Consider the following 26,969-nt stretch of genomic DNA (forward strand, 5'->3'; position numbering starts at 1 on the left):
CTCTCTCCCAGTAAAATGCAGAGTTAAAAAAATAAATAAATAATGGAGTGATATGTGTTTGGTGTGTCAGCCAATGGCCACATGTGCAGTGAGGAAATTTTCTCTGAGAGCTCCCAAAGCTCATAATCATTGTGCAAGACATAATTATACTCTTTAGAAATCCAGATCAGTCCACAGTAAGGGGAGGATGGGAGGGAGTGTTACAGACAGATTTTAACAAGTGTATGTGTCTCCTTTTTGCAACAATTTTGGTCTTGAGTGCACTTGGCGAAATTCTCCTCCTCCTCCTCCTCTGGGAGGGTGACTGGAGGGATTTCCAGGCTTTTCTGCCTGCCTGTCGCAGGCTCAGGGGGAGAGACCACACTCACCCCCCGTCCTTGCACCTGCTTCGGGAAGGGGCTCCCAGATGCTTGCCTCAGGGTGCCAGCAGGAACGAGGGAAGAGGAAGAGGCTGGCATTGCCATTAAAGAGACAGTCATCCCTCTTGGGAGTCATGAAGTGCCAGTGGGCACACTATCCCCAGGCCTTTGGAGCTGAGCAAGTGCTAATGACAGTGTTTTACCTGATCCCAGTCAGATAAATCACTAAGGTTCGGAGGAGAAAGCTTCTCCGCACCCTTTCTTGACTCTTGTAATGCTTCAGGAATAGCTAGTATCTAGCCTCCTGTAAGCAAAGAGCTTTATGCTCGTGCTTTAGAGAGGGAAATCAAATTAAGGTGACGAGCAACACTGATTTCCAACTATGTTTTTAACCATTTGCTTATCTCACCTGATCTTTGTTCTTATGTTTCCCTGTATTGTTGAGCTGGAGAACCTATTGGATCTTGTGAGCTACCAAACATCAATTACTAAAGAAAAAGATTTTCTGAACAGTGATTTTTCATGAAACAGGGCTTCAGAAGGGCCCGCTGTCCTGATTGTTGGTAATACACGGACATCTGAACGACTAGGGACATTTCATAGTTCTCAGATGTGCTATATTTTGAAACCGGAACAAATGCTTTAATAAAGTAAATGAACATACCCTCTGAAACCTTGGAGGGAATGCAGATTTTGCCCAGGGCAAGTAATTTGTCTGGAGTTTCACAGGCATCCTGGCTTGGTACAGAAACAGAATAGGTTGCCGTAACTTCTTGAGAATAGGGTATAGCATGCAGATATTATCAGCTACGTAAAACCACAAAGGGGATTGCTGCCTGTTAGACAGGGTAGCCTCTCTAGATCATATATTCAGGATGAGAGGTGAATGTCAGCCGTAGAGTTATGTATTACATGCTCCATTTGGCTAGTAGTATATACTGTTGTCCCTTTTCTTTTTCCACTTACAGAGACTCTAAAATGGAGGGATCTAATGGTCGGATGTCAGACTATCAAAAGCATTAAGGTATTTAAAGATGCTGCTGATTGCCTGAAGGTATTTTCAAAAGCACCTTAACAACCTAGGGCACTTAGGTTCCATTGAAAATGCATGGTTTTAGAAATTCCAGTTGCTGACAGCTGTTATATTTGGTTATAGCAGTTCCTCTAAAGATCTTTGTTACCACCTCCTAAACTTGCCGGCTCACCCACCAGAGGAGTTTTAAGTACCATCTAGTCTTCTCCTGAAGGAAGTGGGAGGTGTGATATAACCCCAGTCTGCTGCTTTGAAACCAAAGTAAATAGCCCTTTCGGCAACTTTGGTGGGAGCAGGAGGAATTAAGCTGTAATAAGAGAGAGAGATTTCTCAGGTCATTGTGAGGGTAGTAAAGGACCCTGACACATTGAAGAGCTGATTCTAGAAACGACCAAGGAAGAAGGTGGAATACAAGTATTGAGAAGAGGGAGTAAATGAGACAGAACTAGAAAAATATGAAACTTCAACTGCTTTCTTAAAGGATAGAGAAAAGCTTGTAGAAAGAGCATCGCGCTAAAAGTCACAGCACCATACACATTGTCCTTACGTTGTGCTTAGTAAGCAGGGAGGAAGTGGAGCTGAAGAATGGCAGGCTTGTTGGGCATCATGTTTACACTGAAATACTGAACAGACAAATCAGCTGCAATATAAACTGCAGCCATTCAACAGTGAGCATAGCTTGGCTTGATAAACAGCTTCTCAGAAGAAGATATCTACATCACCAGTCCAGGCATAGAGAAAAGCTGGTGACTGCTGCTCTCCTTTATATTATGCTTTGACTGTTATGTGCTTCTAGATAGTACATTTAGTGGCACTGAGAGCGAAAAGATGGCTCTAAGTATCAAACAAGAAGGAAATGATAAAATATCAAGCCGCTGAAACAGCATATTGACTAAGCGGAAAGAATGGCTGGCCACATTTTTAGGTGTTGTAAATCAGTATGATTATTCTGATCTTAGTTGAACCGTGCTAAAATATACTAGCAAAATATCCAGCCCATTGTTTGCGATAAGTCATTTAAGTAAGAGCTTAAAGTGAATTCAAAAGAAAGGTCACTCCTAGTTGCAGGTCTCATTCTTTGGGGTTTTTGAATCATGAAACATCTGAAGGAAATAAAAACCTGAGGCAAACCTGAATCTACAAATTGCAAAGCCTCAAATATCCTTACTCTAGTGAATCAAGCAAAAAATACAGAGTTCCTCTAGCAAAGCAGCTGTGCCAAATAGCAATAGAACTATTGAAGTTACACAAGGAGAAGTTCAACACACTTGACATTTTATAAGAATTTGGGAATTTTTATAACTGGGAACTTGTTGTGGAAGTGCTTTGGGTAGCACACTATAAGAAGTACGTAAAAGTTGCAGTAATGAGTGTACCGTAGTTTAGTTGGTATCTTTTTATTTAAGATATTTTCTAGGACAAGATAAAAACCCACTGGAGTCAACAGAGAAACTCCCAATGAGTTCAGTGTGCCTTGAGTCAGATTATTGGTAATTCAGCACCCCTATAAATAATAATAGTAACAAAAAGGTTTTGGAAACCTTTTAATTGGAAAAGTGTGCTCACAGCACAAGCATTGAATCATGATGCTTCCTAGACTTTGGTTCACAGAGTTAATCCAGTCCTGTTGCAGTTCCAAATAAATATTTTCCTGAAAAAAAATGAAGGAGGCATTCTATATGTAGTGTATGGTGGAATGAATTATATGAGAAGTTTGTGGGATGTTAGCAAAATACCTGCAAAAGACTGCTTGGGTGTAGGATTTGAGGAGGACCTTGACTGAACTAAAGATTTTCAGGTTCAAAGTTGAAATAACTGTGGCACTATTTGCAATTGCAACACACATTAAGGCAAGCATGGATTATTTTACTATTTGCTTCTTTTCCTTTTGTGTAATGTACTAAGTTTGGCAGAATGCGTAAAGAAATGATGATCCAATGTCCTAATAGCATCTTTGTTTTTAAGACTGAGAAGGGACAAGGATCCAGTGATTTGATCTTCCCTGTCTGTTCCTCATTCAGATCTCCCCTTGACTTCACTAGCTGTCTATCATAAATACGAACTGTGAAACTGAGCTCTACTTTCTTTTCGCCTACAGTTTCACAAGTTAAACAACTTGTTCTAGTTCCTTAAAACTGGGAATTTGCTTGATTTCGTTTGTTTATTTTGGTGGAAAAGTTTGTAAAATCCAGGCAGTTGAAGAGGAGACAACATGTTTGTCACTTGCCAAAGCCTCCTCAATCAGCTCCTTAGGACATGGACAGCTGTATTTCAGTTAAAGTATAGCAGCCTTTAGCGGAAGCAAAATGGTCATGCTAAGGAATGGACATGGTTAGATTTCAAGGCAGAATTAGTAGTAGTTTTGAAGCTTTTGTTGTCGTATTTCTGCCTCCATATCTTGCACTGAAGTGATGTCAGATTGGTTCTTCTCCTATGATTTCTGCATTATACTATATTTTTCAGGAGTGGTTGTTAGAGGAAAATGTTAGTGGTGTCTTGATGGCGCTAGAGAACAGGCGCCTTCTGGTTGTTTACGGTGCAAATCTGAATCCAATTTAAAATGATTTTACCCTTTCTGTAAAGGGCTTTTGAGACTGCATCTGCTTGGATACAAACAGGGACTTGTGACTACGTCAGAGATGACAAAGTTTAAATATGAAATAGCAGAATTCAGTTATTTGAAAGTGGTGCCTGTCTGAATCTAGTAGGGATGACTGGGCAGTCTTTACCATCCAGAAATACTTCCGCTTATCTAACAGCAAACATATACCCTCCAAAAGCTACATTCTTTCATGCTCAAGCCAAGTAACTGTAACCTTCTTGATTTTGCTGTTTGCCACCTGTCAGGCATATATTCAGTTGCCTATACAGTTCCAGAGTTCAAAGATACGGTGTCTACAGACAGTAATACTGCAGATATGTAAATATATCCCACGATGACTGAGACAGGAATTGAACTGTAGGGTTGCTGCATAAAGAGCTGTCACTTGGAAGGCAAAAGCTGGGTGCTTGAATGTGGTCCTCTTTGAGCATGGGAGGTTTTAGAAGAGCAAGAAGATAGAGTCTCATCATCATTTCAATAAGAGATTACCAGGGCAGGTAATAGTTGTAATCTGGCTATCTTTGATGCATTGTCATTGCTTGCAGGCACTGGGTAAGACTGTAGCCAATAAAGGAGAGGTTTTCCCTCAGTTTAAAATATAGCCCTCCTGCTTTTGGATCCTGAGATCCTTCACTGAATTTTGTGCTGAAATGGATTCCTCAAAAAAAAGGACAAATTTCATTTGACATTTACTCGCTTGATTACCTCTCTGCATTTTGTGCAGGCCACATCAGACTTTTCAGATTTTATTTGTTCTTGCCAGACTGCATTTATTCATTAGCGATATTTATTGTAGTTATGGTTGAGACGGCACTTTTATCGTAAGCCCCCTATCTTTGGTGGTTTATAACTTTCTGAAACAATTACCTTTTTGGCTGAAATTTCTCAAGCTCGTTCTGAGCTCAGAGGTGAATAATGTTTCAGTAAGTTTGAAAAAAAAATCCATTAAGGCATTTATGAGGACTAGACGTTCCAATAAACGTAGGCGCATTTATTTTTTGATGACCTACTTATTCCAATAAAGTACATTATTATTCTGTTTTCTCCTGTTTTAAATTATGTTGTCTTAAAAAAAAAAAAAAAGAAAAGGACATTTTATACTGGATTTTCAGACGGGCTTCAGCTGAGGTTTGTTCCCAATGCAACCTTGTGCAGGCAAGCACACTTATCTACTACCCTTTGCTCGAAACCCGCACTGTTTTTAGGTGCAAAAGCTCTTGCTGTGCAGTGTCTTCTTCTCTGCAGGAAAACAGCAACTTGATCCCATGCAGTTGCAGTGGATAGATGGCAGAGTGTGAGTGCAAGTGTGACTATGAAGTGCAAGGTTTGATAAACAAAATGAGGTCATCTTTGGAATGTAAATCTATAGTTGTGCAATTATGTTAATTCAGTGTGAAGATTCAATAGTATTGTCCAAAAGTGCAATAAATATACTTCTGCTCCCTTGCAAGTATATGATACAATTTTTCATGGCACTGTCCTGGACAACATGTAACAAAGCTGACAAAGGATGGCGTCTAGTGCAATTGAAAAGGCAGTGCAATTTGTTTTTTGTTTGCACTGAACTTCTACATAGACTGTATAATTAAGTTGAACTGTGCTTTGTCTCTGGTCTAAAATGTTCTCTTGAATACACGTGTAGTGTTTTGTATTGCAAGCCTTGTGTATTCTGTACTTTGTGATGAAGTTCTTCTGTTTATGCACACCCATGTGAAGTCTACTTCTGCCTTTCTTAGTCTAGCATATTGCTAAATTAATTCTATTTAATAAAATAAAGATGCTCTAAGTTTATGCCAATGTAACTGAGAGCAGAATTTGGCCCAATATGACAGGATTAAATGTACTGTACGAACTTTGGTTCTGAACTCAGTGACCTTTACACAATTAAAATCTCAACTTTAACATAGCATTAACCTAGCTTTTCATTTAATTATACATATTTGGTTAAAAGCTCTAAAAATGTTAATATTTTAAGTCTCTTCTGCTGTTTGTAAATGAACTTTTTTATGTGATTGTTTTCTGTAGTCATCAAGAGGGCATGAGCATGGACAGGAAATGAATCTGGATCTCTATAGATTAATATTAATCTGCTAATGTCCTGTCCTGATGTTCTCAGGAATCCTTTCTTCTCTAACACATTATGATACTTTAGTAATCAGCAATTAGGTTAAGATTTTTCTCGTGCCTGAACTACATCCTCATATGTCTTTCATTTTCTGACTGCAATGGGAATGGTGACTATTCCCCGTATGGAGTCAGAGCAAAAGGTAATGTTTTTTCGCCAGTAGCCATACTGATCAGAAAAATGCAGGTTTTGAGGCTTAGCTTGCTATCAGGAAGGCGATTTGGGGTTTAGCATTGTGGAATTTAACCTCCGGTTGTATTTCTCTACGGTATTTGCCATGCCTCCATGTTTTGAAATACTTAGCTGGATCCTTGTGCCAGCACTGCAGAAATAGTCATGGGCTCCATAGTAGCGCTGCTTGGCCCTGATCTGTAGTAGCGCTTAGGAGCCCAGGCCGTGGTGAAATCAGTGTCAAGAAGGACATTCTCATCTTCACTTGTGTAGTCCAGGCAAGGCATTTTTGCTGATCCAGAGTTGCAGTGTCAGGCAAAAATTCAGGGAACTGTTTAGCCATGCGGTATCCAGCAGCTTCAGTAATTCCCTTTATATTCATTACTTCCCAGCCCATCTATTCCCTTCCCCAAGGGACCTTGCTCTTCCCAGCCTGCAGACTGACTGATGCCACTGTAGAAATTATTGTCGCTGTAGGACTCCAGTAAAGTCCACTGCTATTTCTTGAGCCTGTATGTATAGGATTTAGCCAGGAGATCTTGTATACACAGCTCGCTTAGGTCATGCTACTTCTCCCCTGGCCTTTCCTCTTCTCACCACTCCCCAGGTGGTCCTGAAACAGTATATCTCTACAGGCAAGCAGGAAATGCAGAGCCATCTCTGTGTATACTCAACTGCGTAACAAAACTGAACTGCTTTTTATTTCTTTTAGGATGCATGCAGAACTAAGTGAGAATTAGATTTTTCATGTTTTCACAATTGTAGGATTCTGTTGGTTCTTCCCCCGTCCCCACACCCACCCCTTTCTGGCATAAGTGCCCGTGCTTTAGCTCCAAAAATTTAATTGATAGTTGATTAAAAACTTACTACATTTGTTCTGACTTCTATTTTTATTTTTATTTTCTATTGTGCAATTTAATCAGAATAAAAGCCCTCTAAAAGATGCAATATTGAGATGCAATATTGACTTTATTGTAGCAGTTCAATCCATTTTTTGCTAAAAAAAATTTCATTGAAATTGTTGTATTTTCAATGTTTCACTTTTGATAAATCATCATCTTCCAATGGCCATATGTCCTATTGGAAAATTCTCAAGTAGTCCTAGTTCTATGCGCCGAGATGATAGGCAATTTCATGATAAGTTCCATCATATGGTATTTAGTACAAAAAGAGGAAAATAAGAAAGCGGTAGTGGAAATGATAGTGAGGCCTGTGCTTTACACTTCAGAATGACCAGTTTTGAGTGCAGTCATGACTTTTAACTTAAGCAATTTGTAGTTTAGAACATAGAATAATAGTCCTCAAAATGGGAATTATCTCAGATTGGGTTGAAAAATTCCTAGATTATCTGAACTCTTGGCTGGCCAATTATTTGTTTATATTTTTGCATGATATTCTGGTAGTTGAGATTACGCTCTTCTTAGCAGATGAAGTGGATGATATAGTTGGCTTGAGCAGAACAGGTTGACACAGCTTAACATAGCAGAGAATCTGAGGAGAAAAAGGGTCAATGGTCAGCATGTGCAAGACACGTCTGCGAGGTCTGTGTGAAATGTTACAGTCCCTTCCCTCTCTGGTAGCCTGCAAGTATTGATTTAGATCTTTAGTTGAGATGTGAGTTCAATTAGCTGTTCGGTCATCTTTCTCCTGCTTGATGTCGGCAGGAGTTAAAGGTTCCTTTCTGGCTCCTAGCTCCTGTTTTGGTGCTGAACGGCCATAGTAATTAGTAGGAGATGGGAGTCAACATACTATTTCAGACCTCAGCCTTAGTTTTTCTGTGCCACCGTTTCCCACCAGCATGTACGTCTCTCTAATTTATAAAGGGTACTATGGCAAAACTGGCAAAGTGCTCAGTGTGGACTCTACAACTCCCCCAAAAGGTAAAGAAGAACGATCCAGAATCTTGGAGGAAAGTCAACCAAACCGGACCAGGTTTGGCTGACTGTGCAATTTCTGTGATGGTACTGAAGCCCGAGGGCAAAGAGATTCACTACAGGTGAGCAGAAAACCCGAGAGTTTTGACTCGTGAATGAGGACAGCGTACACTGGTGTGGTAAACAAAGTTATCTTCCCAAACTATCTGTTCTGTCCCAACTCTGCAAACCTCTGAGCTTCTTGTGAAGCATCTCCTGAACTGTCAGTTTATTATCCAGCATTTTAAAGTAAACCATCACCAGTTCTGATTTGCTTGATAGCCTTGGACTGCGAGCAGTAGCATTTCAGAATCTACTTCAGGAGCGTTTCAGCCATCACTGTAGCAGTGATGGGATAGAGAGATGGAGTGATAGCAGCGTTAGACATCCCAATGTCTAGGACTGATTCTAGGTCCTACAGATTTCTTTTCTCTAGCTTTGAGGTCAGGTGCCTTCTCTATCTGTGCTCCATCTGCTCAGCAGGAAGGCTGATCACAGCAAGAGGATGTCTGAGGTTCTGTACCTATTGCAGTGTATCTACCTTGCTGTTAGATTAAAAAAAGACAAAGGCTCTAAGGAGAACCGCAGTGTATATGCCTTCTTCCAGGCATGATCACAGGAAACGTTTAAACTTTTTGCTTCTGTGGACAACAGGGGAATGGCAGCAAACAGGACTTCTTTAAATTCCCTTCAGAGGCCTTTTTTCTATATCGATCCGGTTTTGCTTTTCCAAAGGATTCTTGGTTCTCAGAAATATAAACAGAAGATGTAAGAAACCTCACTACAGGCACAAGCTTTATACTATGGCGCTCAGTATCATGCGGAGATATTGACTGTCTTGAGGCTGATGGAACTTCAGAGTTTTTCCCACTCTTTGAACTGTGTCATAGGGATGCAGGTTTTTCTTTTGACTGTGTGACATTGTCATTTAAAATTAACAGTTCTTTTCACAGCTGAAGTTATTCCGTGGTGGGAGAGAGGAAACTGAGGCAGGAAATGAATAGCTCATACAAGGGAGCGAGCATCAACCCAGAAAAAGGGATCCCAAACTGAACGCTGACTTCCTGAAATCAAAGGCCAAGCTGACTGCAGTGGGACCAGACTTTCCTGGATAGCTCCAGACTCTTCATCCGTTTTCTGTCCATTTAACTTTCCTCCAAGTACTTACAGCTAAAGGACTGGGAGGAGCAGTTTCGCTAAGTATACAGAATGGTAGGAACGCCTTTGAATGTTTGAATTTGCAAAACTGGACTAGAAGTTATTTAAGGACTCTCTTGGATATAGTATTCTGGCACTTAAAAGTTGTAGGCCTAACAAAATGTATTTTATGTCAAAACAATATTTTTTTCAAAAATTTGTTGCATGTATCTAATAATAATGAGTCCACTAATTCCATCAACATTTTTAAACTTCTAAAAAGATTCAAGTTCCAAATATGCAACAACTCTCAGGGCAAAATTCCTAGTACCTTTGTTGTTCGTTCCCAAACTGGAATGGTTGGAGGGTTAGTTACTGTGCTGTGCTCTGAGTAAAAGATCAGATTGGTTTGCGTTTTTTTCTAAGGCAGCTCACCCTTCCCTGTGACAGAAAAGGACAGTTGTATTTATACTGACAAGAACAGTAGTCAGACTTGGAATAAATGTTTGCACTGGCCCTTAATTTTTTCAGGAGTTGAGATCAGGTAGAGCTTAGGTTTATATTCCAGCTTAAAAAGACCATAGAGTACTTACTAAAAACTGAACAATGTGCGTGTGCATTTTTGTGGGTTTCAGCTACAGTACGTTGCAGCCCACTGCTCGAACATCTGTTAAAGGAATGGGCCCATTAAAAGAACACAGTGTTGCTGTAGTGTGGTGATGCATTTTAATAGTCTCCTACTGTACTTTTTCATGCTTTTTTGAGCCCTGTGGAAAAGCAAGTTCTCCTCCAACTGGTTAGAAGCATTCGTGTAAACTTCCTTGCCCTAGGGTTCACTGCGAGTCCGCGTGAAAAAAAAAAAAGGGATTCGTGCTCAGGAGTTCTTGCTTCTTAGCAGTGTCTTCTAAACAAGCCGTGCAAAATCTCAGTTTTCTGTGGACTGCAGTGGCGGTTGGGGTTACGGGGGGATTTTTTTTAATGGAGGGTTTAAAATAATCTTCTCTCTGTTCGCCGTTGCTCGTCGCTGAACCGTCAGGCAAACAAGTGGCGCTAGGTAACCATAGCAGGATAACTGCTCCAGAGTAACTATTCACCTTAGCACTGGTAGGGTTTCATGATAATTTTGCAAAGCCTCCCTAGCCCCTTGACCATGATTCCTTTATAGAGATGGCTGTAACTAAAGTGCCTGGGCATTCTATTGCAAATCATCGTATTTTCACAAGCATTTACAGATTTGAGTCACAACTTTCCCATTTCTGGCAGCAAATACCAATTTGAGGCTGGACTAACTGGCGAGATATCACTTCCGTGATCAAATTAGTGATTTTTTTTTCTTTATATGTTGCTCCAGCTGGAAATTAGTCATTTTTCCCGAGCACAGTCCTGCTCTTCCACACAAAAGGACACTTCTGCACATTCATAAAAGGTGAACCGAAGCTAGGAGATAGTTTATTGCTATAAATAAACCAACTACTATTTTTTGTACTAGTGTGGATTTCATTCGATTTTTACTGGGGAAGATAATTTCTGAAGTTTAAAATCTAGAAGTTCAGACCACATGGGTGGCTCTTCCCACATCATTATGGTAAGGTGCTACATACCCAGAAGCCCCTTGGAAGCTGGTAGAAACCAAGAACTTTAAGACCTTCCAGGTTTAGTGAATTAAGACCTTTTCAACCAAGTTCTGGCTTTAGCTGCTACGCAAAACACGGGGTTTATACAATTGTAAATGTAAGTGAAGGCATATTTCAGCTTCTTGTCTTGCTCATGTTACTGTACCGAGTCGTATACTGTAGCTTTAATGCCCCAGTTCTCTTTTGATATTGAGCTAATCACATGGATGCTTGTTCTGATGCACAGTGTTTACAGAAGGTTATGAATGACTTTGGTAGGTAATGATTTATCAGTGCTTGTGTTTCCTGCTGTGGGAAGACCCTGAGAAGGGATTATTTTAGCACAGGTGCTTTTGTTCCGTTGCTGCTTTCCTTAGGAATTCTCATTCCATGTTAAAGATTCAGCCAGAATTAGTGGCCAGAATCAGGCGCAAGTACTGTTTTTTGGTAGGCCTGGTGCAACTCCTCAGTCTGGGTATGATGTTGACCAATCACTTGGTAATTCCTAGGTTAAAGCTGTGAGTACAAAGGGATAGTTACGTTTAAAGGGGGCCCTCCTCAGTCTGAATTGCAGGCTACTTAAAATTGAGGCCTTCCAACAAACTCTTAGTCCAGTCTTTGCTTTCAGGAAAATGAGACTAAAAGCATCAAGCCATTTGCAAACTGCTGGCAGTGCAAGGCAGTGATTTCAGTGCTGTTGCGGGAGGCAACTCTTTGGAACCCAAAGCTTTGGATCCTCACATTCAAGACCCTTAGTCTAAACAAGGAGTGCAAAGAATGGTGCTGTCTGTGCCTGTGTAAATATTCTACCAATCCGATTGTAATGAGACACACCAGAAGGGATTTCTAAACTCTCTCATCCCAGATGGGCAAATTCTCTCTAGGTTACATCCACGCTGCTTCACTGAAGGCCATGGAATAGAGCGAGAATCACCAATAGCATGCTTTTTAGGCATGGGGCTGCAGAAGTGTGACTGGGAGAAACATCTGAAGATGTCTGGATTGCACAGGAGGAATAATTTAGGCCTCCAAAGGCAGATAGTTTATTGTGGCCTTATTGTAACTTTTCTTATATCATGAGGGATTTTATATCTTCTACTGACTACATAGTACTGGGACTTGCCTTCAGGCTGTGATTTATTTTTCCAGTTGAGTCACTGTTCATCCTCATGAACTGAGGTTATTTTTCGGTGTAAATGTGACAGAGAAGTGTTCTTGAACTTGCACACATTTTTAATTAAAAAAAAAAAGGCAACAAAAAACCCTTTGCCCTCCTATAGTTATGATACTAAGTAATTATAAGTCTTTACCCTTTGGTCTTCACAGCATTCTTGTCAGATTAGTACAGAGATAGGCTTAGATCAGAACTCCAGCTCTGAATCACCCAACCTACTGTTTTACTTTAAAGGCTGCTAAATCTGGATTCAGACACAATCTCATCTGAACACCAGGAAGTTAACACGGAAACCTTCCAGGAAAGCAAGGCCACACAGTCACCAGATGCAGAAGTAATTCTGTTTTTATTGCTAAAACTGAAATCCTCAAGGAGCAAAACTTCACTGGGGAGCCTGGGAAAGAATTAAAAAAGGGGAGGGGGCTGTTAGTTGACCTCAACAGATGTCAAGTAAAGGAACACACTTAACTCCTAAGAAGGCTTGGAAGATTATTTAGGCAATCTGAGAGAGGGGGAGCCGGCCTTCCTGACCACCCAAAATCTGGCATGAAGAGAGGAGCAGGTGCACCTGAATACGTCAGAGGATATTGTGTTTTGCCTTTGGCGAATATCAAAGGGACAGGTACAAAGAGGGTAGCAAAGCCTGCATCTTCACTGCAGGAAGGTTATATAAAGTAGTTGGGGCTGTAACCTCCTGGGGCTGGAGTATCAGGAGGCTTTTCAGAAGGGAAGAAAACACATTGTGCTTGAAGAGGCCCAGGGGATCCTCGCCAGGAAAGCAGTTTGGAAGTCTGAGAACTTCATTTTTGACTTTTCAATTGCAGCAAAGCTAGTTGAGGGTTTGATCCTTTCTCTTATAATTGAAAATTTCTTACGCTTGATTAAAATGTAATGATGCTCTCTTAGCTAAAGCAAAAACTGCTATTTTTTAGAGGGAAAAGAACTATCCAAAAGGTGGGCAGGTACACGAATATTTAATTGTCTTTCTCATTTTTCTATGTTGATGTTATTTAACACTGTTATGTTTGCTTAACACTCAACTCATCTCTTTGTCCCGGTTTACAGTGTATGTTTTTCTACCAACCCCAGAAGCTCCCTAACCTTTGATGTTTCTCATTTGAGAGTTTCTATGGATATATTTCACTCTCTCTTTGCCCTCACCCTTTGCCTTCCTTTCCCTTCCTCTTCCACCTCCCCTTTCCTACATAAAAGTTCATAATTTTTCCTATGGGTCCAGAAACCCAGTTGTATTTCTCTCCAATTTTGAGGTCTACTGAAAGGGGGCAGGGGTAGAAACTAGATTAGAGTGAGTCATCTTTCTTGGCTTCCTGAAAGCTGGAATGAACTTCAAAGAGAGTCTGAATTTGGGGGCAGTTGCACAGATGAATCCCAAACCGTTGTAAGTCCTTCCCTTTCCTCCGCCTCCCTCCTCATGTAGTCCTAACAGATTTGGCAATTTCAGTTGAGCACGTCTGTGCAGTTTTTTAAAATCCATTACATAAGTTTGTTAGTTTAAGACACTCTTTTTCAACATATGAGCCCAAAATGGCTTTGATTTAAAAATGGAACTTGGCAGGGAATTTGTTCATATGGTAAGATTTTTTTTTTTAGTTTAGTTTCGTTTATAATATGTTTTAATCATTTTTGGTGTTTTCAAAACAAATGGTGAAATATGTTTCTTTCCTTCTATTTTTGGCTACCCTCCCCTGAAAGGCCTTACTTCTCCCTTGTGTGTTTAATTTGATGTTTTAAGAAACCTTTTTAAATAGAGGGGCCTTATGCTGCAAAATTCAGACTTAAGCATCCCTGTGAAGTGGGAAAATTCAGACAGAGATCCTGCTGACCAGAACTTCGCATCTCGGGGCTTTTCTCCAAGGAAAAGCAGCAGGGTTACTAACTGGGACTGAGAGTATGTTCGAATATAGAAAATAGATGGAACACAAGGAGAAAGGGGGGAAACAAGGGGAGACAACACTGTTTCTGTATTCGCGTTCAGTGCCTCCCAATTATCTGAGCAATTATTATTTTGAGGATATTTTTTCACACTCTGAGGTGGAGCAAAACAAATCATGGCCAAGCACATCTCTCTTTTCTAGTCCCTAAACGGATCGCACAGGACTCTGGACTCCCTGATTTGCCCTGATCCCCCTGAGTTTTCTTGCAGAGATTTTCCTTCATAATCTTCTTAGCACATAGAATAACTCCTAAGAGATTTTTCCCCTTCACCTTTAGGTAGTTCAAGCTGTGCATCCTGTTAAAATCTGTACAGGGAATTCAGGTCCTTTTTTTTTGTGGGATCTTCTCTTTAAATCCAGAAGTCTCAACTTTGTGGGCAAAGGGCAAGCAGGATATGAATTAAAACCTCCATGCCTAAGGCAGCTGTCTTCAGGCTAGTGCCTCAGAGTAAAGAATATAGAGACCCTAGCATGGGTTTAAAAATACCCAGACTAGCTGAGGCTGATTGCATTTTACTTCTGAAAAGGAGAGCAGCAGAGATGAGCATCATCAACCTGAAGAGCAACCTCTCTAAAAAGTGGCAGACTCTAAGAAAAAAAATCTCCTCTCCTTGTCCTTCGTTAGAAGACCGGTTGCCCTGACCAATTTAATTCAAGGTGAGAAAGAGGTGGCCTCTACACAATTAAAGTGAAGGAAGAGATGATCCACCCTAGGAAAATGTGGTGAGGGGGAACGCATTGAAATAGTAGTTCTTCCCAGTTAAGGCAGACATATAAGGTAGAGGGAAAAACCTTTTTAGGCTCTGCGGTGGGCTTTAGAAGATTAGCCAGAAGCAAACACATACAAAATAAGAAAGCAGAAGGCGTGGGTGGATATGGGGATTAGTACTGGCATATGGAGCCTATCAGCTTGAAGTTACACGTTTATATCTGACCTAGGTCACTTGTGCCCCAAAGTCATTTCTGTCTAACAGCTGTTGGGTGGCCTCTGTGAAGTGACTTAGGGGTCTGAGCCCAGTTTCTAGTGGCAGGTGTCCACATTACACAAAATCCATCTGTATTAATTGGCCCCCCTTTATCTGGCAGTCTCAGCAGAAGGACCAAGTACTAACTTGTACTTCACCACAAAGATGGAGCTATCCTGTTTTCTTTTGGATGGCCGTTCAAGGAAAGAGCTGAAGAACTGGCAGAAGTCTTGCAGCAGAAGACAGCGCTGCCCCTTGCCTGCCTTTTCTGTGGTTAAACTCAGGCCACCAGCTTTCAGATCTCTCAGACCAGCAGATTTCACTAGTGCTGAATTTACTTTTAAAGTATGCGGTAAGAAAGTATTTCATAACTGACAGCTTGTGTGATGTTGAATATACATCCATTTGGTTTCTACTTTCATATCATAATAATATAAACAGGAAAACTACATTTTGAATTCATTAAGTTCTTCCTCCGCTGTTTATAAAAGATAAAAACTTCTCTCTCTCTCCTTTTTTTTTTTTTTTAGGATTGATTGGTGTCATGTACATATTCGTTCACTTCTGTTTATGCAAGATAATAAGAGTATTAACATGGAGGTGGAATAATGGTGTTTATAATTCCATCACCACTGTTTATATAAGATAAAAACAGTTTAAAAAAACAGAAAAAAGAAAAATAGTGAGCGAACATTTGCTGTTATGCACATATATTATTTTTTTCCACTTCTGTTTGTAAAGAATGTGAAATAAAAAGTGTAGCAAGTTGAAGAGGGGTTGATTCTGTTTATAATATTTCTGTCCTGTTTACCTAAGATAAATTAATTTAGAGTTGATGTAATAAGTAGTTTGGGAGAGGAGAATTGGGGTAAAAGAAGGACTACTAGGGTTGTGCCTGATACTCTCTAAGTACGATGTAATCCTTTCCTTTCTTAAGAAATATGTAGGGTGTGTACCGAATCATTCTAGTGGGAATACGCTACGATCCGTGAGGCAGGGGACACATGGTGATGCCGTGCCAGCTAATACAACGTACACTACCCAAGGGATCAGGAGCGTTCCCAGGGAGGGAAGAACGTTCTGAGAATGGAGAGGATACTACAGCAGCCTGAAAAGATCTTGTGAACATTAAACCCCTTGGTATCATTGTCCATGGACTTAGTCCCATAATAGTGTGCCTATGTGACTCTCTTTTGTACTGCAGCTTTGAAGTCTAGTCCTAATTCCTTAAGGGAGAAAAGCCTGTAAAAATGTCTGCATTTCACAGAGACAGTGGAATAGTACCTTTGATACAAGGTTGTACTGTCAGTCTGCCCAGTCTTTCTCATTCACCTCTACTCCTACCATGTACATGGGCCATATTGACAGATCAGGGTGGCTGGCAGATGTGAATATTTCCTTGGCATGAGCAGCAATGCACTGTTTCTTGGTGTCGGCCAGAAAGGCCATTTATAGCTAGTAAAAGAAAAACTGTGTGGACATGAACACACAGAAAAAATAAGAAGTCCATGAGTATTCGCTTACTTTTACAAATGAGTTTGCTCCGGCTGCAGTCACACCCTTCATATGTTTGCTTTGCGCAAACATTGAAGCAAGCAGGCTTTACTGTAGTGAAGGCAAAAGGCCCACTGTAAAGTCACATACTCGTATTCTCTTAGATAGCGAACTATCAGCTCATGTATGTATTTACTCTGCAAGTGGTAAGTGCTTTGAGACATGGCTTTGCACATGTTTCTGTCCTCCTTTCTGAGTCAGAGGCATCAGCCCAGGTGTTGTCCTGACCTTCTGCAAATGGCAATGGACGTACATGTACAGCTAGCTTGTGTAAAAACAACGAGAGCAAATTAAGCTGTGTCCCTAACCAGGGAGTTACGCAGTATCAGTAAATCTGGAAGTCTGGCATCAAAAATGTTTTTTGTCTTCCAAAAGAGGTCACTTTCTTTTATAATTCTGTAGTAATATTTAGCTCATCTCTAATCCTGAATGAATCAAAATCCCAGTGATGTCCTCATCTCTTCTTCCTGATTCTTCCTTCAGCTCAGTAAATTGTCTCTACAAAGCAAGTCATTTTAAGCACACGCATAAGTCCATTTCTGTTAAATAAAACCTAAAGTAAAGGTTAAATTTTAATTACATGCTTGAGTCCCATTGCATTCACACGTTTAAAGTTAAGCACAGGCTAGAGTACATGGTTTCAGGGCTTAAGGGTTTAACATTAATCCAATCAGGAGGCAGAAACAGTACTGCGCATCTATTGTATGACATGCTCTATTGCATTGCATGATCCCACTTAACCACCCCTCCTCCAAGTGGCAAATACTTGAAGCAGACTGTACATGCTTAGTGAACAGCATTGCCCAAAGTAAATAAAAAAAAAAGAAAAATAGACTGCATTGAAAAAAAATTGCAACCTGCTACTGGACAGTCCACAAGCAATGACAGACGTGAATTAGCTAAGTAGATCAGTCCTTGACAATTTCTCTCTACTTATTACCAGCCATTACTTCCCTTAGTGCTGCTGTGGAGGGAGATAAAAAGAGCAGGGAGAGATCTGTCAGCTAGCTGGGGAAGGAGTTTAAAGAAGCTACAATCAGAAACTTTTGTTTTTTAAATGAATATAAATTGTCCTGGGTATGAAATGTCACTTCCTGACGTGAAGGCCACTCTCATCCCCCTCTCTGAGCGTTCCAACGTGCAATAATAAGTATCTTAATTACGGCGTTTCGACACAGAAGGCACAGAAATTTTACTTTTCAGGGTTGTATAATCACATTGCTGCACCTTGCTATTAGGCATGAATGGCAGCCAGGGCTCCGGGGGAGCCTGCAATTGAAAGAACAGCAGGTGGGGAGCAGTGGGTCAGGATGGGGATGCATTTAGGAGAGCTGCGTGGGGAGTCCCAAGCTAGAATAGCTGGAAGTGCTGCAAATTGGATTGAACACATTGCTAGTGGACAGGGTGAAAGATTATACAGCATTTGTCTGTGTGACCGTAATGAGCTGCTTTCCCATAAAAGATTTGGGGAGCAAGTTCTGTGTATGAATAGGGTCCCTTTAAGAAGCAGTTTTAAAAGAGCTCATTTTCGATTCCAATCGTGTATATGCCGCAGCAAGACTGTAGCCAGATGCTTGTAGATCTGAAGAAAAGAGCCCAACCCTTTTCTTATCATCTACCAGAGATGACAGACTTTAAAAACTCAGTGGCACTTTCGATAACTTCTAACAAGAACTGGGACTTGCCTAGCTCCATTTGTCTGGTCAAGGCTGTATTTCTGTGATTTATCCCATGGAGATTTTCAGCAGAACCTTACACTTAGTGTCTAAATTAATGATATTCCTTCCTTTTTTGCTGCGACAAAAACCACTCTGCACTATATACATTATGCTAAAGTTTTTGTCATGGACATATTCTGTAAAAGCTTTTCCAGCTTCATCATTTTGACAAGCTGATTCCATTAAATCATTCCCAGTGATCACATTCATATGGTGCCAGGTAGAGGAGATTGTTTGCTTGCATGACTTTCCCTTTTTTGAAGTTAGAAAACAGTGATCATCTGTGAGGGTACATGGCGCATCTTACCAACGTCCTTTCCCCAGGAGAACATATTTTGAGGGAACGTAAGTATTTTCAGTATAGCTATCTTAGTAAATAGTGTCTGTTCCCTAGCCTAGTCCGTAACTTTTTCTGCTGGTTCATTTAGGATGTAGGCACAAGCTCAGCATATAAAGCATGTGGGCTGGTTTGTTAATATCTGTGTGTATGAAAGGGCTCTGGATGCAGAAGACATTTCTCTCTCCGGTATTTTTCATTGGCTAACCTGCAATGAAACGGAAATTGTTGAGTGCTTTGACAAATGAAAACCTTCTGGTTGTTCTCAAATACACGATTAATTCAAAATCCTCCAGTGAAATTTCATCACGGTATGGCGGTATCTTTGTCAGGTACCTTCAGCTATTGAAGGTACCAGGTGAGTGTGGGCAAACACTGTTTTTGCCATGCTGAAAAGTGCTAGATGCTGATGAGAAAAGCTAGTGCTGATAAGTGATAGACCTAATAGTGAAGGAAAAGGAATGAAGATTCTTAATTTTTAAATATTTCCCTTCACAACATATTTTCTGAGGAAATGAGTTGTTTTAATTTCAGTCTTATGGCATGAGGAAACTAAGGTTTTCGAAGTAAAAGAGATAGGGAGTCTGGGGGGAACTAGATCCTGCAAAAGCTGCCTTTGTCTTCAACACTTCTTTTTATCTGCCATTGATACAAACAAACATAACGTAGGGCCTACCTCTTTGCTTCAGTCTTAATGAAGCCAGTGGAAATTTTCATACTGACCTCAGTGATGGGCATGACCACTGGTCTTTTGGGGATAGCTGTCGGAGCAAAGTAGCCTTGCGCACACACAGCTTTTGCATGACAGACAAAAGGAAATCTATCTATCTCAGTAGGCTGCCAAAGGCATCCAAGCATCTCAGATTCCATAATGTATTCATCCTCACCACAAACCAAAAGCAAGTTTTAAAGCTTTTTTTTCCCACCTCCTAATAACTTCACCATCCTTTCTTTTGCAAAGTATTTCCACAGATTCTCATATTTCTCAAGCTGACAGCTTTCTGATCCCCAGGATGGAATAGCTGGTTGTCTCAGCTTCCCATCTTATGTAGAGTTTATCCTTCTCATTTAAAATAGGAAGAGCGCTGTCTGCATGCGCAGACCATTATCCTGGTTGGGTTGTTAAAGTTACTATAATGCTGACTTTATTTTCTGTAACGGTTCTGAACAAAATGTTTGCTTTGAAAGGTCTCAGACCTCTGTTCTCCCAACTCCTAATCACAGTAATAACCAACCTCAAGGAGTCATTAATGAAGACTTAAACAATATCCTATAACAAGTCAGCTATGAAGAAATTGGCATAGTTTATCTCTTTGATGCATGTTCTTATGAAAATAACGGGTTGCAAAATAAAGCTAGCGTTGCTATACGTATCCCTTGGATCTGATTCTTTCCTCCCCCACCTACTTGTCTCCCAAACTAACATTGAATATAACTCTGCAATAGCTTTACTAAACAGAGTCCATCTACAGAAGGGACCTGTTTTTATAAGATAATGCGAGTTTGTTCTGCTGTGTCTTAAACTGTGTCTTAAACCTATGAACCTCCTTCTGATTGCTGTAACTTGCTATGTTTTTAGACGAGCTGGGGAAAACATGTAATGATTATATTCAAATCTAACCCATAAATAAAGATTTACTTTTCTTCAGCAAATGGATGCAATGAACTGGGTTTGGATAAGTTCTTGGAACTGTTTGCTTTTGGTTTTGTCTTTGTGAAAGGGACACTTAGGCTTTGTAGGAAGGCTGATAAATAACGTAAACTATGGCTCGCCACTAAGAAACTTTGTAAAATCTGTGTCTGCTGTTTGGTTTGGCTTCAGCAATCAAAGAGATCAGCTTTTCTTCAGTGAAAGCAGTATGCAGATGGCTTTTCAGGTTTCTTTAATGATTTTTATTGTCACTTGATGTGGTTCAAGCTCTGAGCTGGGCATCAAAAGATGTGAACTCATTTCTCAGTTCTGCTTTAATATTGATCAACTTCAAGATCAATTTAGCTTTCTGCTCTTTCTTTTTTTTTTTCATCTCTAAGATGAGGATAAGAGAATTCATCAAATAAAGCAAAAGGTAATGTTCAGCTCAGTAGTGTTGCTTTTTATGAAATACAACTTTTGAGTTTATGCATATGCAACTCCAAAGCTTCAAGGCCCATTAGATTTCCTTTGGATGAACTGTGGTGATCTGGATGAACTGTATTGATTTGGGGAAAATGGAAAAACTGAAACACTAGGGAAGCCCCAAGAGGTTATTCAGATACTCGTCAGGACCTTTCCACCTTTCATTTATAAATATTATTTCCACTGGTTGCCTGGGCCAGCAAATGCAGCTGCAGGGCTGAGAAAGCTCAGAAGGGTTTGGCGCTTCAGGAGAGGGAGTTCATGGCTGACAGAGAGAGCATGGTTTTTCAGCGCATGAGACCTGCTAGAAAAGGTACTAGAGACTCACACTGGGGTTTCTTTTACGTTCTGTCTGACTGTGACAAGTCCATTTTCTTTGACGCGTTCAACATAATTTGGTTCAATTGAATAGTTTGTGTTGTCCTCTATCAACATTATGAGATGGACACTCCTGTTAATGTTGAAAGTTTGATGAGAAATGACTATCTAAGCTACCCTGCTGTCGCACTGCTTAAACCCCTTCCTGTAGCACCACACTGGTATCGAAGGTCATGAGGCGGGGGGCAGTGTGTCAAAATTAAGCTGATAAAATAAGGAACCAAAGTGGAGAGTTGTTTTAAAAGAATTAGCAATAGCATTTAAATTTAGGGACAAGATCCAATGAAATGGCATCAGAGTCAGTGATAAGAGACTGTATTCTTGCCTCTTTGGCAAGAATAAGAGCACAGAAATGCTTAGTCCCCAAATGAAACTCAGTTTTCAGGGCACGTGTCACAAGACCAACTCCATGCTGCAGAGTACACTGTTCTCATACTGAAGAAAAAATGGACAGTATTGTTCCCAGAAGCTATTTTAGTGGATCTTTATAAGGTAGTTTTGATTTATTTTAATAGGCATAAAATGAAAAGTAACAGGTAAAAAAGAATTGATTACGGCCTTTGAGCAAAAAAAAGTTGGTCCTCCTTCTGGAAAACTCAGAAAGGGCACATATTTAACCTGCCTTTATAGATGCCGAGAGCTTAATGCTGCATACACTGGTGCAGCTGCATAACCCTGCTGACTTCAATGGGTCTGCAGGGGTTTAAAGGAGAGCGGAATATTTTCTGTAATGCTTTTTGTCTAGTTCCAAGTATTTCTTACTGTCACAAGAACACAGTTCATGTTTCAGGCAGTACAGATCATGAAGACCAGAGCACAAACCATACGGTACTTACCTTTCAAGGATTTGCTGTTCTTGTATGCGGTGTCTGTCAGGTTAGCATTTTCCTATAGGTCTTCATGTATTCCCGTTGCGATATCTTTCCTGGATAAGCAGGTAGGGAAACATTCTGGTGTTTTCCTTAAACGTCTGTGAATAAGACATTTTGTAGATTTGGTTTTGACATACTTAAACTTTTCCATGATGGGTCTGCTACCACTTTGTTCCTAGTTTAACAGACCCCCTGATGTTCAAGTCCAGAAATACCTCCTGGCATACGCAGCCCTCCCCAAAGAGGGCAAACCAGATTTGTGATGTCCAGTGTAACCACAGTCTGGGGCTTGAGAGCTCTGCTCATAACCCTTCCTCTCACTCTGCAGTGCCGGGGGCTGTGGCATGCCTGGCCTCCTGCACGTCCCTGCAGAGCCCTCCAGCCCCCTTGCAGCACCCACTGCTACTGCAGCTCCTCACACAGGGTTAGTGGAGCCCCCTGCTCCAGCACACCCTGTTATTCCACCCTTGTGGCACTCACAAACTCAGTCAGTGCCCCTTAGTTCTGATCTGCAGTGCCTTCAAGGGAAAATGATATATCAGGCTACTTAGGTCCCAAATTGAATGCTAGTCAGATGTTAAAACGAAAGAAATATTATGGAGAATCAGCCCATCTCACTTTGGAAATAAACTACAAAAAAGTACACCGGAGTGTCACGACTCTTGGGACCACATATGATCCAAAGATACCATTTAGAGAAATGATCACAGCACCAGTAGATTTATCAGATCATCCTGGAGGAGGAGCATTCGTACCCAGAATGAAAATAATAATCAGCAATAGAAAGCTCCCAACCAGTAACTTAAACTCATTTTCCAGGCTCACTTCCTCACATCAGTAACCTATTTATATGAATCACAAGATTTTATACCAATTATCTCATTATTAATAGTAGACAACAAGCCAAACTTCAATAATTGCTTCTATTAATACAGATGTATTTGATTCCTCATACCATACTTTTTCAACTTAACATTTCAGTTACTCAAGTTCAGTCTGTGTAAATAGTTCCATATTATTTGGTTGCGCTTTCCCTTTCTGTGTGGTCCAACTTTTTGGCACTGCTGAATTCAGGACAGGTACTTAAAAGGATGAAGGCGGTGTCCCAACCCCCGTGCACTGGAGCTGCAAGCCTCCAAGCAGGGAGGCAGCAAATATGCTTCTCTGCTTCACCAGCTTGCAGTAGGGCCAGCAGAACTTAATGTGGCTCTAATATAAGGTGAGCTGCCAGGTCAGCCACACTTCCTCACAACAGAAACTTCACTTATGGACGTGAATGGAGCTAATACTTGTTTTTAGGATATAACCCTGAAAGTCACTGAGAACCCTTAGGATATATACTTGTATATTTTCTTCAATTTAAGGTCTCAAAGCTGAGTCCAAGTGCCAGAAATAGCTGATACAAAATATTTTATAAAATGGAAATGCCCAAACTGTTTATGGCCCAGAAAGACCACTCCTCCGGTCCACAGTTGACTTCTTCCTTCTCTCTTTTCCAAGAGTAAGCAGAGAACAGGCTGTGAGCTGGGTAGGAACAGCAGCAATCACTTCCCAACCACCATCTTTTCCAGGCTCATTTTGGCTCCTACCCTGTCTCACAATGGGAGCACGTACAGCCATGTAGCGAGGGAAGGGCGACAAGGCTCTGGGAAAGAGGACAGGCAGGAACAGGCTGCAGTTGCCACCAGAGGAGTGAATGGGGCCCACAGCGCAAACCCTTTGGGCAGCCCCTTCCCAGATGTTCTTGTTTCTCAGAACTAGTCTCTGAGCATCGGAGAAGCGTTGGGCTTCTTATCCGCGCGCACGTCCATGGGGCTGCGCAAGCAGGGAAGGTGTGGTGCCGTGGCCCTGCCCGGATCATGTTGAGCAGCTTCCTTTGGCCAGTAGACTGAGCTGCATGGCTACTCTTGTGAAGGACATGCCAACAAAACCTCCTGTCTTAACATTTTTTTTTTTCTCTCACAAATTCCTCAAAGAAGCAGTCAGTAGCTAGAGTTACTGCAGGTTAAAAGTAATACAGTTTCATGCCATCTTTAGGTCAAAATACATGCTCAAAATGCTAATTTAAATTATGAAACCAAAACACATTCAACCCTTGGTGTTGGGGTTTTTTTCTAATTTGGCTCTTATGCAGGATCTCTTAGAGCAACTGCTGCTGAAGCCATAATGTGATGGTGCTTCCAGAGAGCTCTCCTGCCCTTTTTTTGAAGACATTTTCCTCAGAGGTGTTTTGTACAGAGACTTTTCTTGACTGAAGTTCTTTTCAGGGAGCTGGAGACCTCCAATGGTTGTTAATTAGAGTTTCGTTTGCAGATATGAGAGATGCTCTTTCTTACTGCATCTCTCTCATTGTTTTCTCTGAGAGCAGCTGGTAGGACTTATTTTGGGTTGGGTTACCAAGGAATGTGTCAGCTTCTTCCATAAATGTCCTTTTGAATTAGCATAATTATACCTGCAAGTCCAAATATGTATTTGATTAATTTCTTTTGTCTTATCAAAATATTATATTAACCGGCCTTCCTGGCAAGCAGTGTGCTGAAAAATCTATCTATCAAGACTTTTCTTTATCTTCTAGTTAAGGGTGCATTAAATCCTTTGTTTATAAAAGCGTTGTATGTTCACATGTGTGCATGTATAGCACATGTTTAAAGTAACCCTTACCCTTTACATATTTCTTAGTCCTGAAAGGACAAGGTTAATAAATATTCGTATTTACAGAAAAGGAAAAAAAAAATCTTCTTTTATTTATTTATTTATTCCCTGGACAAAATTCAGCAATGTTATTAAGCAGTTACGTATGCACAACAGAGGAAAATACAAGCTATAGTTACATCATAAACACTTTACGATATGTGACAAGGTAAACTGTAATGTTTTTGTCTTTACGTTAGAGAGAGAATTAAAAAGTTAGTTACCTTTTCAGTTATCTTATATGGAGTGTAGCTTCTAAACCAGCTCTGTCTATAGAAAATGAGCAATTTTCTATATTTAATGAAAATCAGAAAGCATGTATAAGTGCATTCCAGTGTATATCAGCATACCTTAATTCTAAAACGTGCACAAAAACGGCTTACCATTTTTTTTAAGATCATTTTATTTTAATCCTCCAGTATAGTCGATGTGGACTTGATACGTGACCACACGACTGGCCCACAAGCCTGATTCACAGTATCCTCTTCCATTCGTGCCTTCTCCCTCATTGGAACAAGCCATCAATTGTAAAAGCATCTCCTCAGATCTCTCTGAGTCCTCACTTTCCTAGCACTACCTCAGCAGAGTGGTGTTTATTTCCTTTCGTGTAAGATAGAGCCACCAGTCCTTCTCTTCCCTGTATGAATGGATTCGCAATTACAAGGGTCAAACTGTGGAGCTGTCCCTTTCCTGGCAGGCACGCAGAAGTAAGGCAATGCAGAGCAAGAACAGGAAGCTGACCGTTGAATCCTTTGAGAAAACTTTGCTTATTTCCAAGGGAGCAGGATTGGACCTGTGAAGAAGTCAGGCTTTGTGGAAAGGCTCCTGTTGGATTGGCCCTTTGGACTATTTCTGTGCTTTAACACACTGACTAGGGGTCATTATCAATCCCCAAGCAGATGCCATTGTGCAGTGAAGCCTGTTAATGACAGATGACAGTGAGATTCCAGATACTTTGGCCATTAAAGGAGGTGATCACTTCAAACAGCATGACCACAAAAAAGAAAAGGAGACTTTAAGATCAGTTTCCTCTGCACGTTGCCACGTCACTTTTCCTGGTATGGTTCCCTACCTCTTACGCAACACCTGTGGCTAAGGTATTTGCATGTACCTGGTCTGCTAAGAGAACATTTGACTGCCTCCTGTTACATTCTTGTAATTAACTCTTAATATTAAAGCAGTTTCCATTTCTGGATTCCTCAGCAAGCTGATTGAAAGGTGGTGTAATTGCACAGCATTACCAGAAACGTCTTAGGTGACTGCTGGCTGTAGAAAGAGTTAATGGGGAGGTAAGAGGAGGTATCACAGGCAGCGAGATTGTGCTGGCCATTAGCAAGGGTGACTTCAAAAAGCAAATAGTAATTAGTATAGGTTTCACTGCACCGAGTTTCCATCTGCTGCTACTCACTGGTTTTTGAGCTGCTCTCGTTTGCTCTCATATTAAAGATTTGCATGTGTTTTCCTGGATTCTCGATGAAAAGGACACTTAGGGGAAAAGGGTATAAATCAACAAATAACAGTGTAACCTGCAGAAATATAAATCTATGTAGATTAATCCATATTTTCTAAATTGCATGCTAGATTGTAATTCAATCAAAGGGTAGGGGTCTTGTGACGTTTATGAACATTTATGGATATCATGAGAGCTCAGATTAAATGTCAAACTGGTATTCAGTTTAGAATCATGTATTATTGTTGTTCATTAATATATAAAAACAACAATTATATCCACTAAAATCCTCAATTTAATTTTACTGTAATCTGTCTCTGCTGTGTCAAAGATGCAACATAGCCTCTCTGCCCCCTCACTTGCAGGGCTCCGCTGGATTTCAGCTGAAAGAGTCTCCTGTTTTACCATTTTTTCCCAGCATGGCATTGTGCCAGTTTGGGCCCCCTTTGAACTGAAGAATTCTCCAGTAAATTATTTTCCTCATCTTCCACTGTGATTAAATTCTGGTTTAGGTGCAGTGTAGGTAAATGCAACCAGGAGAAAAAGGGCCACAGGGCCCTGCATCTTAGATCCAGTATATTGAGTAGATTACATAATGTAAAGCTGTGCCCTTTGCTGGTCCCATAGTGATAAAGGGTGAAAATGTTTTGAGGTAAGAACAGTCAGGCCATGAGTCCAGGTGCGATCCTCCCTGTTTAAGCAGTTCAGAAACCTGCTTCAGTTCAGGTGCCTGCTTTTTGCTGGTCTGGGTGTTGAAGGAATAGTATTTCTCATCTGATAGTGCATTACAGCAGATAGATAGATCC

At 40.7% G+C, this 26,969-nt stretch overlaps 1 protein-coding gene across 29 annotated transcripts in view; it reads left to right on the forward strand.

The window, feature by feature from the left end:
- ZBTB20 (zinc finger and BTB domain containing 20) overlaps positions 1 to 26,969 on the forward strand; it is a 496,803-nt gene that overhangs the window by 347,646 nt on the left and 122,188 nt on the right. For 3 of the 29 annotated variants that reach the window (XM_068958899.1, XM_068958914.1, XM_068959007.1), the window contains one exon: positions 1,328 to 1,383. The exons of the other annotated variants lie outside the window; for them this stretch is intronic. The gene's annotated coding sequence lies outside the window, so the exon portion shown is untranslated. The remainder of the gene's footprint in view (positions 1 to 1,327; positions 1,384 to 26,969) is intronic. 29 annotated transcript variants of the gene reach the window in all.

This window comes from Struthio camelus, chromosome 1 (assembly GCF_040807025.1).
Source record: "Struthio camelus isolate bStrCam1 chromosome 1, bStrCam1.hap1, whole genome shotgun sequence".
In the NCBI taxonomy this organism is placed as follows: domain Eukaryota; kingdom Metazoa; phylum Chordata; class Aves; order Struthioniformes; family Struthionidae; genus Struthio; species Struthio camelus.